Raw genomic sequence first — 9,091 nt, forward strand, 5'->3', positions numbered from 1 at the left:
TACCATGGTATTCTTAAATAGAACAAATAAAGGAGTTCTTCTTTTAGCAATAGTAACTGGTAGATGAGAGTTATCATTTGCCTTAGTTCTGTCACCATTTTGATAGTCAAGTTGATTTTGTGAATGGATAAAAATAACATAAGCCTCACCATGAGTCTGACAAACTTAATAATAGAGTTTCTAGCTACATCTACTTCTTTCTCTTGGAAGATATTAGCACAATTTTTTGTTTGACATTCTAATGGGAGAAGATCACTTTGTTTAGATTCATAGTACCTCACTATTGCATTTGTTGATGGTGCTTCAAGTGAAATCGCTTATGGTGGTGGGGGAAGCTTACTCTGATTTATCATGGCATAATTAGAAGCATTATTTGGATAAGTTATCCTTTGAATGTCTTTGTAATGAGTAAAAGACGAACCTTGAGATATATGCCTCTTGAGAGCTAGCAATTCATTGGCTAGATTTTGCACCAAAGGATTTGTGGTGTTTGTAGAAGATGATTCCAAAGAATAATTTCGTTTGGACATATTTGGATCCTTCCTTATTTTTATAGTGAGAATCAAATCATCTTCAACTTTGGAAGCCAAAGTTTGAGCAGTTGCAAGATCCACTTGAGCTTATCTTCTTAAAAGAAAACTTACCTCAAGCAATTGAGTGTTGATAAAGAAACACTTCAAATTTTGAGTTTTTTGTTGAGCAACAATTGGATTTTTCCAACTTATTAAACTTAGCCACAAACTCATACATGGGTTCATGTGTTTATTTCTTCATTTGTGTGAGTTGAGCCAACAAAGCATGAGCATCTTTAGCAGGCTTAAACCTTTCTTCAAATTTGGTTATGAGTGTTGCCCAATTAGTGATATTTTGAGGTGAAAGATGATAAAACCAATCAACAATAACACCTTAGATTATTTTGATGAACAATCCAATAGAAACATCTTTATGTTCTACACTGAAAAATCCACATGCAATATAAAAAGAAGTAATTTTCTCATCTAGATTTTTATTACCATCTCCATAGAACTTAGGAATATTATTTTGTGAGCCATAAGGAAGTTCATGCAGAGGTGGTGTTGAATTTAAAGTACCAAACACATTTCCTCGAAGACCTTGAACAACCATTCTTCATAGATTGAAAGGAGGAATAACAAACCTTTGAACTTATGGGATAATTAATGGACTATGAGCACTGGATGGTTCACTTGGTAAGGGAGACCTTGCATTGGTAGAAGGAAAACTCCTTGTATGCTGAAGAGGTGACCTTTTCCATGCATGAAGTAGATCAAAGTTATGCTTTTGTTAAAACTCAAAATTAGGATCTATAATCCCTTGGCTCCTTTTACCATGTGTCTAACTTTGTTCTGCCAAAGTAAAGACATAATAGGAAATGTAAATTAGTAATAACAAAATTACCAACAATAAAATATTGGTATACTTCAACCAAAAGTATGAGGTGCTTGGTTGTGTATTCGTATCCCAAGAAGAGTCACCAAAATGACGTAGGGTGAATATTTTGCAATCAACTAGGTTTTTATCATAAAAAAATTATTTCAACCACAAGTATGATGAGATAAATATATCCTCTCAGAAAGGGGAGGCTCCCTTCTTATTGTTATCTTAAACAACTAGTATTTAACTAAGACTATGCACACTAAACTATTTCTTGAGCATTACATTCATCCTATTCTCTTTTTTCAGAATAAATATATTTTCTTTACAATAATTCACAATTACAAACCCTTGATAACTACAATGTAATCAACCACAAAACACTAGTTGGAACAATAATGACTGATATACAACTTTGGTTAGACTAAAGAATAACCATAAAAGATACCAACTAATTTCAATGATCCAGAAGTTCATGTAAGCTCAAAGTCTTCCATGACTCCTTATGTGAATTAAAAGAACAAGGTTATGATATATGAGAATGTCAAAGTATTCAACATGCACCACAAATCAATCACTTAAATGTAGGTAAAAAAATACAACTCAAAGTCTCTAAATTAATGGCACTTGGTACACATAACAAGAATTCCAAATACAAAAAATGTATCTCAATGACTACAAAATCAAATTTAGATCACTTTCTAGTCAAATGATTTTCCACACTACATAATTCAATCACTTTCAAGATAATACAATAAGGACATAAGAACAATCTCACCACATAACAAACTAAATCCAGAACAAAGATTGGATGCCAATGTTCTTCTTTATTTGATTGAATCTTGATTTACACTCTAGAAACAAAGTTTTGGAATGCTTCTCAATTTAACAAAGTTTTCCTGCCAAAGCTAAAATATTCTGTTTACAATGGAGCTTTGTTCTATATATAGAGGAAAGCTTTGAGTTAAAATAGGAAATCTACAACTAACTTGACTTATTCAACAATAGAGTCTGATTTGACTTAGGACCTGTGTTGTGTTTACATGTAACTTTATTTTTACAAAAGAAATGTAAAATGTCATAGAGAAACTACAAAAAGCACAAATAGAAAAGCATGAAAAATAGACTAAGTGTCTAGAGACACATCTTCTTCATCTACATCCTTATTCAAAAAGTCTTCATAATTTTGTCAAGGTGACTTGCATTTAAAAAATCATCAGGTTCTGGGGAATGGCCAAAAATAGGTGAAACTTGTTTAATAGAATCTTCTATGTTGATGTAGCCCTTCTTCAAGAATTCAGACATGTCCACATGACCAATTTTTTATATCTTTGATGTTGTTGATATTGAATGACACGAAAGTTGTTGGGAACACATTCTGATATTTGTACTCCATATTCTTCTTTCTCTAAGGAGGCTCTAACATGTCAGAGGAAGCTACAATACTGAAGTGATAATTTTCCCAGTGTTAGAAAAATTTGTTGTAATTGCGCAATTGAGAATAAATTTAGTACTTGTACATATTTGAGTGCTAGTGTAGGTTAGAGAAAAATTCTTTGATTTGTCTGAAATGTCCTTCATTATAGTGCATTGGCATATAAAATATTTGATTTTGCATAGGGTAGATCATAACTTGCAGTTTGGGAAAAATCTCTAAACTACATCAAGGGAATGACAGTGTAATTTGGGTTTTAAAACCTAAACTACACTTATAATTCATAGAGGATATAGTGCGGATAAAATTCTCTGAACTACATCTTTGTTAAAGGGGCGTAGTTTGGGTTTTAAAACTCAAACTGCACCAAGGAAGAAGGACAAGTGTAGTTGCGGAGAAATTTTCCTGGCACTACACTTGTAAGAAAAAAAACTAAGTGTAATTTGGGTTTTAAAACCTAAACTGCACTATGGAGAAAGGAAGAGATGCAATTCAGGTTTTTAAACCCAAATTGCTTGGTGCAAGAAGGACAAGTGGTGTCAGAGATGAATTTCAAGTTTTAAAACCTGAGATGCATGACAATGGGTGATGGAATATGCATTTTGGGTTTTAAAAACCTGAAATACATAAGAAACTAAGAATGAGATGTATTTTGGGTTTTAAAACTCAAAATACATAAGAAACTGATAATTAGATGTATTTCGGGTTTTAAAACCTGAAATACATAAGAAACTAACAATGAGATGTATTTTGGGTTTCAAAACCCAAAATGTATAAATACACAAAGAAAAAGGGTGTAGTTGCTAAAAAATTCCCCGAAACTACATGAGGGAAAAAATGACTAACTCCAAAAACAGACTTTGTCAAATTTCCAAAAATACAAATATGAGATCTGATCGAAATAATTTGAGGGGAGATATAGATAATTAGAGTGAAGGAGAGAGCGGGAGAGATAAGATAGAGATAGATAGATAGATAGATAGATAGAGAGAGAGAGAGAGAGAGAGAGAGAGAGAGAGAGAGAGAGAGAGAGAGAGAGAGAGAGAGAGAGAGAGAGAGAGAGAGAGAGAGAGAGAGAGAGAGAGAGAGAGAGAGAGAGAGAGAGAGAGAGAGATGATAGGAGCTTGTTGATTATTGAAGTTTGATTGTTTCAAAATTTATACGATCTTCTAAAACCTAGAATCTACATTATAACTCAAGTATAGATCTGAATCCATTCTGAAACATCTTGCCAATATGTACATAAAATACAATTTAAAGTATAAGAAAGTAAAAACACATATTGAAATGTCACTTAAATGTTTATTTGATGTATATAGTTTGAGGAAGAGGAGTGTTAGATATAAGGAAGTAGAGAGATATGGGGAGAGAGAGAGAGAGAGAGAGAGAGAGAGAGAGAGAGAGAGAGAGAGAGAGAGAGAGAGAGAGAGAGAGAGAGATGTAATTGCATTATAACGATCTCACATTATGGCTTGGCAGTGACCAAGCCCAGTTTGGCAACTACCAAACCATAATGTGAGCATGTTATAAACATTATCACGTTATTATCTTCTATTTTAATTTCCAACACTTAGGGTTGGATTCACCTTGGACATCCAACCCAAAGGGTTGGACATACACGTCACTACCCATAGACGTGTTTTTACAAAACTATAAAAATGACACAATGTTGAGCATATTGTCCATCAGCTTTTCACATCTTCAAATGTCAAGTTAAAAAATGACATAGTTACATAGAGTTCTCTCCTATCTTGCTAACCATGTAATATTTCATGTTTTGAATATGTTAAAGTTTTGATCTTTAACTTCTTTTTCTAGTGTCTCCATTTTTTTTCAAAAACATACATATGTTATTTTTGGGTTGTGTAGACACCTAAAAATGGTCAATGCTTGCAGAATCATACTTTAACATTTGCGCATTGCCTTATTTTAGGGTTTTTGCATCGCATTAACATTTCTCCTATGTCACGCAGTTGGTCTTTATCATTTGCGAGCATCGAGTCCTTCTTCTGCATTCTTCAGTTGTCTCGCTTTCGAATTTGGTCTTGTTGATAACAATCTTCAGTCATCGATTCTTGTCTTTTGATCAATTTGTCATCAATCTTGTCGTCTTGTGATCTATTTTGTCATCGATCCTTGTCTTCTTGTCAATTTTATCATTTTGCGATCGATTTGTCATCGATTGTCATCTTTGTCAATTTGATCAATTAGTCATTGTTCCTTGTCAATTGGTGCATTTGTTAATCAAATTGTTTGTCAGCATTGGTCTTTTATCAATTCAGAATCATGATCAAATCGAATCGACATCAAATCAATTTTATATCAAGACCTAATTGTCATCCTTACATTTCTAATTTAACCTTGTTTGTCATTTTCTCTTCATTTTCTCCCTTTAGGATTAATAAATTATTTATTTATCCTAAGTCTTCTCATCACAATTAAATGTTCATTTAATTGGCTAATAATTCCTCTTTTTGTGAATTAATTAATAAATGACAAATTATTAATTAATTCACCTAATTTCTCTTAATTCCTATTTTCCTCATTTTCTAATTTTTCCTAATTTCTATTTCAATTTCCTCCTATTTTTCTCCTAATTTCATGGGAATGACATTTCAATTTGTCATAATTTGTCATAATTGACAATCAATCAATTTTGACATAGAAAGTTGTCATAATTTTGTCATGAATTATCAATCAAACAATTTTGCATAGAAAGTGCAAATTTGTCATAATTTGTCATATTGATTTGCAATTTCCATTTGAATCTCTTCATGCTAATTTGATCATCTCTCCAATTTATCTATAAATTGGATGAGTTTCTTCAATCAAAATCCCCAATTGATCGTATTTTTGAATCATCTAATCACATTATCAAATTAATCACTTTTTCTAATCACTTTGTCGAATCAATCACACTTCGAGTATTCTTGCGCTACTATCTTGTCTACTTGCTTTCATCTCATGTGTATGCACTTGTAGGTGAGATCCACAAACAAAGCTATTTGAAGAAGAAAGAAGGACAATGGAGCCGCATGAAGGAAACATTCAGATCTGCATTTGGTTTGCTTAGTCTTTAGCTTTGAATGTTTTGTTTTTGTGTCTTCATTGAGTGTGTTAGGATTGGTCATTGCAATTTGCTTTTGTGATTGAGCTAGATTACTAATTGATATTTGCTTTGATGATTTCTGATTTCCTAGCTTACATTAATTGGTGAACCCGACGTGAACTAACCCCCTAATCATGCTTTTGAGTGCTTTTGAGTTGATTTGCAGGTCAAAAACCCAAGAAACAGGGTAGTGCAGGGTTTTCTGGGGACTTCTGCGCCTGTGTGACACAATCTGCGCCTGTGTAAGGCACACAGGTGCATCTTTATGGGTTTTGCGCCTGTGTCAATGCATTCTGCGCTTGTGTGTAAAAAAAAAAAACAAAACTGCACCTGTGTAAGGAATCCTGCGCTTGTGTAATCAATCCTGTGCCTGTGTAATCCTATGCCTGTGTCAAGCATTCGGTGCCTGTGTCAGACATTCTGCGCCTGTGTAGGGCGAGAAACAGAGGTAAAAGACAGTGTTTTTCACTTGCAAATTGTTTTCTTTTGCATTATGTTTCTTCTTTTTTTGGTTTTGTTGGTACTGATTCTCTGTGCGGAACCTTGGCATACGCATGACAAAGACAACAAATGAAACTACTAACATGTTTTATGCAGGTTCGATAGCCAAAGACTAAACATATCAAACTTCTGACTTGGATTTTGCAGGTTGCCTTGGACTACAACTAAACTTTGTGTTTGCAATTAATGTTTAGGCACCTAGTATGATTTCTAAATAGGATGGAATGAATATATGTTTGCTTTGATTGTTGAGTTTGACATTGGAGTAGGAGAGTATGCTCTCATCCTTCTTAGGGTGATCAGAAATCCGAATCTTTAATACCATGCTCATGTTTTTGATTGTGTGTCAGCTTTAGAGGGCCTGCCTTCCCGACCATTTGCTTTTGCAAGCAAGTGATAATCATGAGAAGGGAACGACCCAAAGTGAGTATGGCTAGAATACCTTGGCATTCTAACTCACTATAAAAAAATACCTGATGGGTGAAAACTTTGAAGGAAGGGTTACGTGGGAATTGTAGTTACTTGGGAAGTGATGACCCTTGAACTCTTTCTCATATCAACATCTAAGTAGGACCTCACAGTCTAAATTGTGCTTACGCGACTACATTTGTTTGGTATCTTGGTGGGCTTAATGTCTCAATCACGCTTGCGTGACACCAAGGAGTAACGCTTAACAAAAATCCTTACTAAACACCTTGTATTTAGAGGCCAAAAATCCTTCTAGTTTCTTGAGAAGGACAAGTTCGGATACTTGGAAGAGATACTAAGTTCGCCATGGGGAGATTTCCATGGGGACTGATGCTTGGCTGCCCTGAGAAGTGAGTGCCGTGGAGGGGAGCCCGTGGGGTCAAGCATCTATGTATTCTCCTTGAATCTCATAACGAGTCTACCTCTCAAGTACCTACTGTTCTTGCCTACCATAAGAAATGCATGAATGAGCATGATTGTCTTGAGTCTAAGTTCAAATATCTTGTCTTCTTTGCTTGTCAAAAGTTGAATTGCATCTCATTTCAAAAACAAGACAAATTGATTCAAAACAAGGTTAAACACAAGAGTATTTCATCCAACAAAGTTCAAAACACCTTCAAACATGGTTGTCAAACATTTTTCAAAATCTTGTCTCAACATTCATGTCACTTAGATTTAGGTTCATCTTAGGTTTGCATTTTGCAAATTCATTTTCAATTACCAAGGTTGGGTTTCACCTAGGTCATACTCCTTTGCATATCAATAAGAGTCATCCATTTGCATGTGTCCTCTTGCATTAGAGTAATACCATTGTCATACATTCACATTTGCATACCCTAGGTCTCTTCATCAAGCTTAGGTCATTATCATATCATATTAGGGTCATTTGCATAGTAATTGTTCCTTTGCATATAGTGTCAAAACTAGGTTTTGTCATACTTGAGTAATCCAAATCTTTGACAAACCCTAAGTCATTGTTAAGGAGTCTAGACCTAATCAAACCTTTTTCTCTTTATGTCATTATTGTCATTTGGTCAAACCTAGCTTAGTATCCAAGAATATAGGGGAGACATTGTCATTTTGTCCTTTTGTCACTTGGTCCTTTTGTCCTTTGAAGTCTAGACATCATTTCAATTTCCTAAGGGTCTCATTTTTAGATTTGCATTCCAAAAAGTTTGTCAAAATCTTGAAAAACAACAAAAACATAGGTTGCATTATTGCCATAGATTGCATTTTCATTCATTTAGTTTGCATTTAGTTGCATATCATATATTATCCTTGAAAAATTCCAAAAATATTGCATTTGCATAGTGACATGTCTATTGAAACAAGGTTCCAAGCACCAATGATGCAACAAAGTTTGACATATCAACCGACAATGCAATCACAATTCTATCCAAGCCAACAACAAAGCAACATTGATCAAACTTTTTATGATGAAACAAGTCTCCAAATACAAAAACTAGAGGAGAAATTAGCTCAAGAAAATGAGATATTGGAACAAAGAGTGAAAAACATTGAGAAGAATAGATCACAAATGTCCAAAATGTTTCAAAAATTTCCAGGTCGAAATCCAAAGATTGAGCCAATTGATGTAAGATCTCTTCTTGAACGATTAGACATACCAACTCTCCTCTCCCAAATAGAGATGATGAAACAATTTCAAGAAAAGAGACAACATCAATTTCAACATTATGTGCCTCCACAACAAGAACAAGAAGGTGTTTACTATCAATCAGATTTTCAACCATCACAACCAATGGTTCAACCAATTGTTCAACAGCTCCAACATTTCCAACAAACACAATCAATGGTCCAATTTCAACAATATGTCCAACCAATGGTGGAATAGCAACAAGTTCAATCAACATATCAATGTCAACAACCACAACCAAACATTCAAAAACAAAGGTTGCAACATGCACCAAGCCAAGTTTTAAACATGTCGAAACAATTGAACCAAGTCCAATATCAAAACATGACATCAAACCAAAACCAAATTCTTTCCAAACATGTTCAAATTCCAGATACAACTATGTCAAAACCTCGAAAGAAAGGTGGCTTTATTGCAATGATCTTAAGGAAATTACCAAGTGAGTTCTTTGAGGAAGATCAAAATAATACACTTATGTCTAGCAATGCCTCATCCCCTCGCAAACAAATTGACTCTCCAGTGGCATCTATCC

Source organism: Cryptomeria japonica, chromosome 3, assembly GCF_030272615.1.
Source record: "Cryptomeria japonica chromosome 3, Sugi_1.0, whole genome shotgun sequence".
Taxonomy (NCBI): Eukaryota; Viridiplantae; Streptophyta; class Pinopsida; order Cupressales; family Cupressaceae; genus Cryptomeria; species Cryptomeria japonica.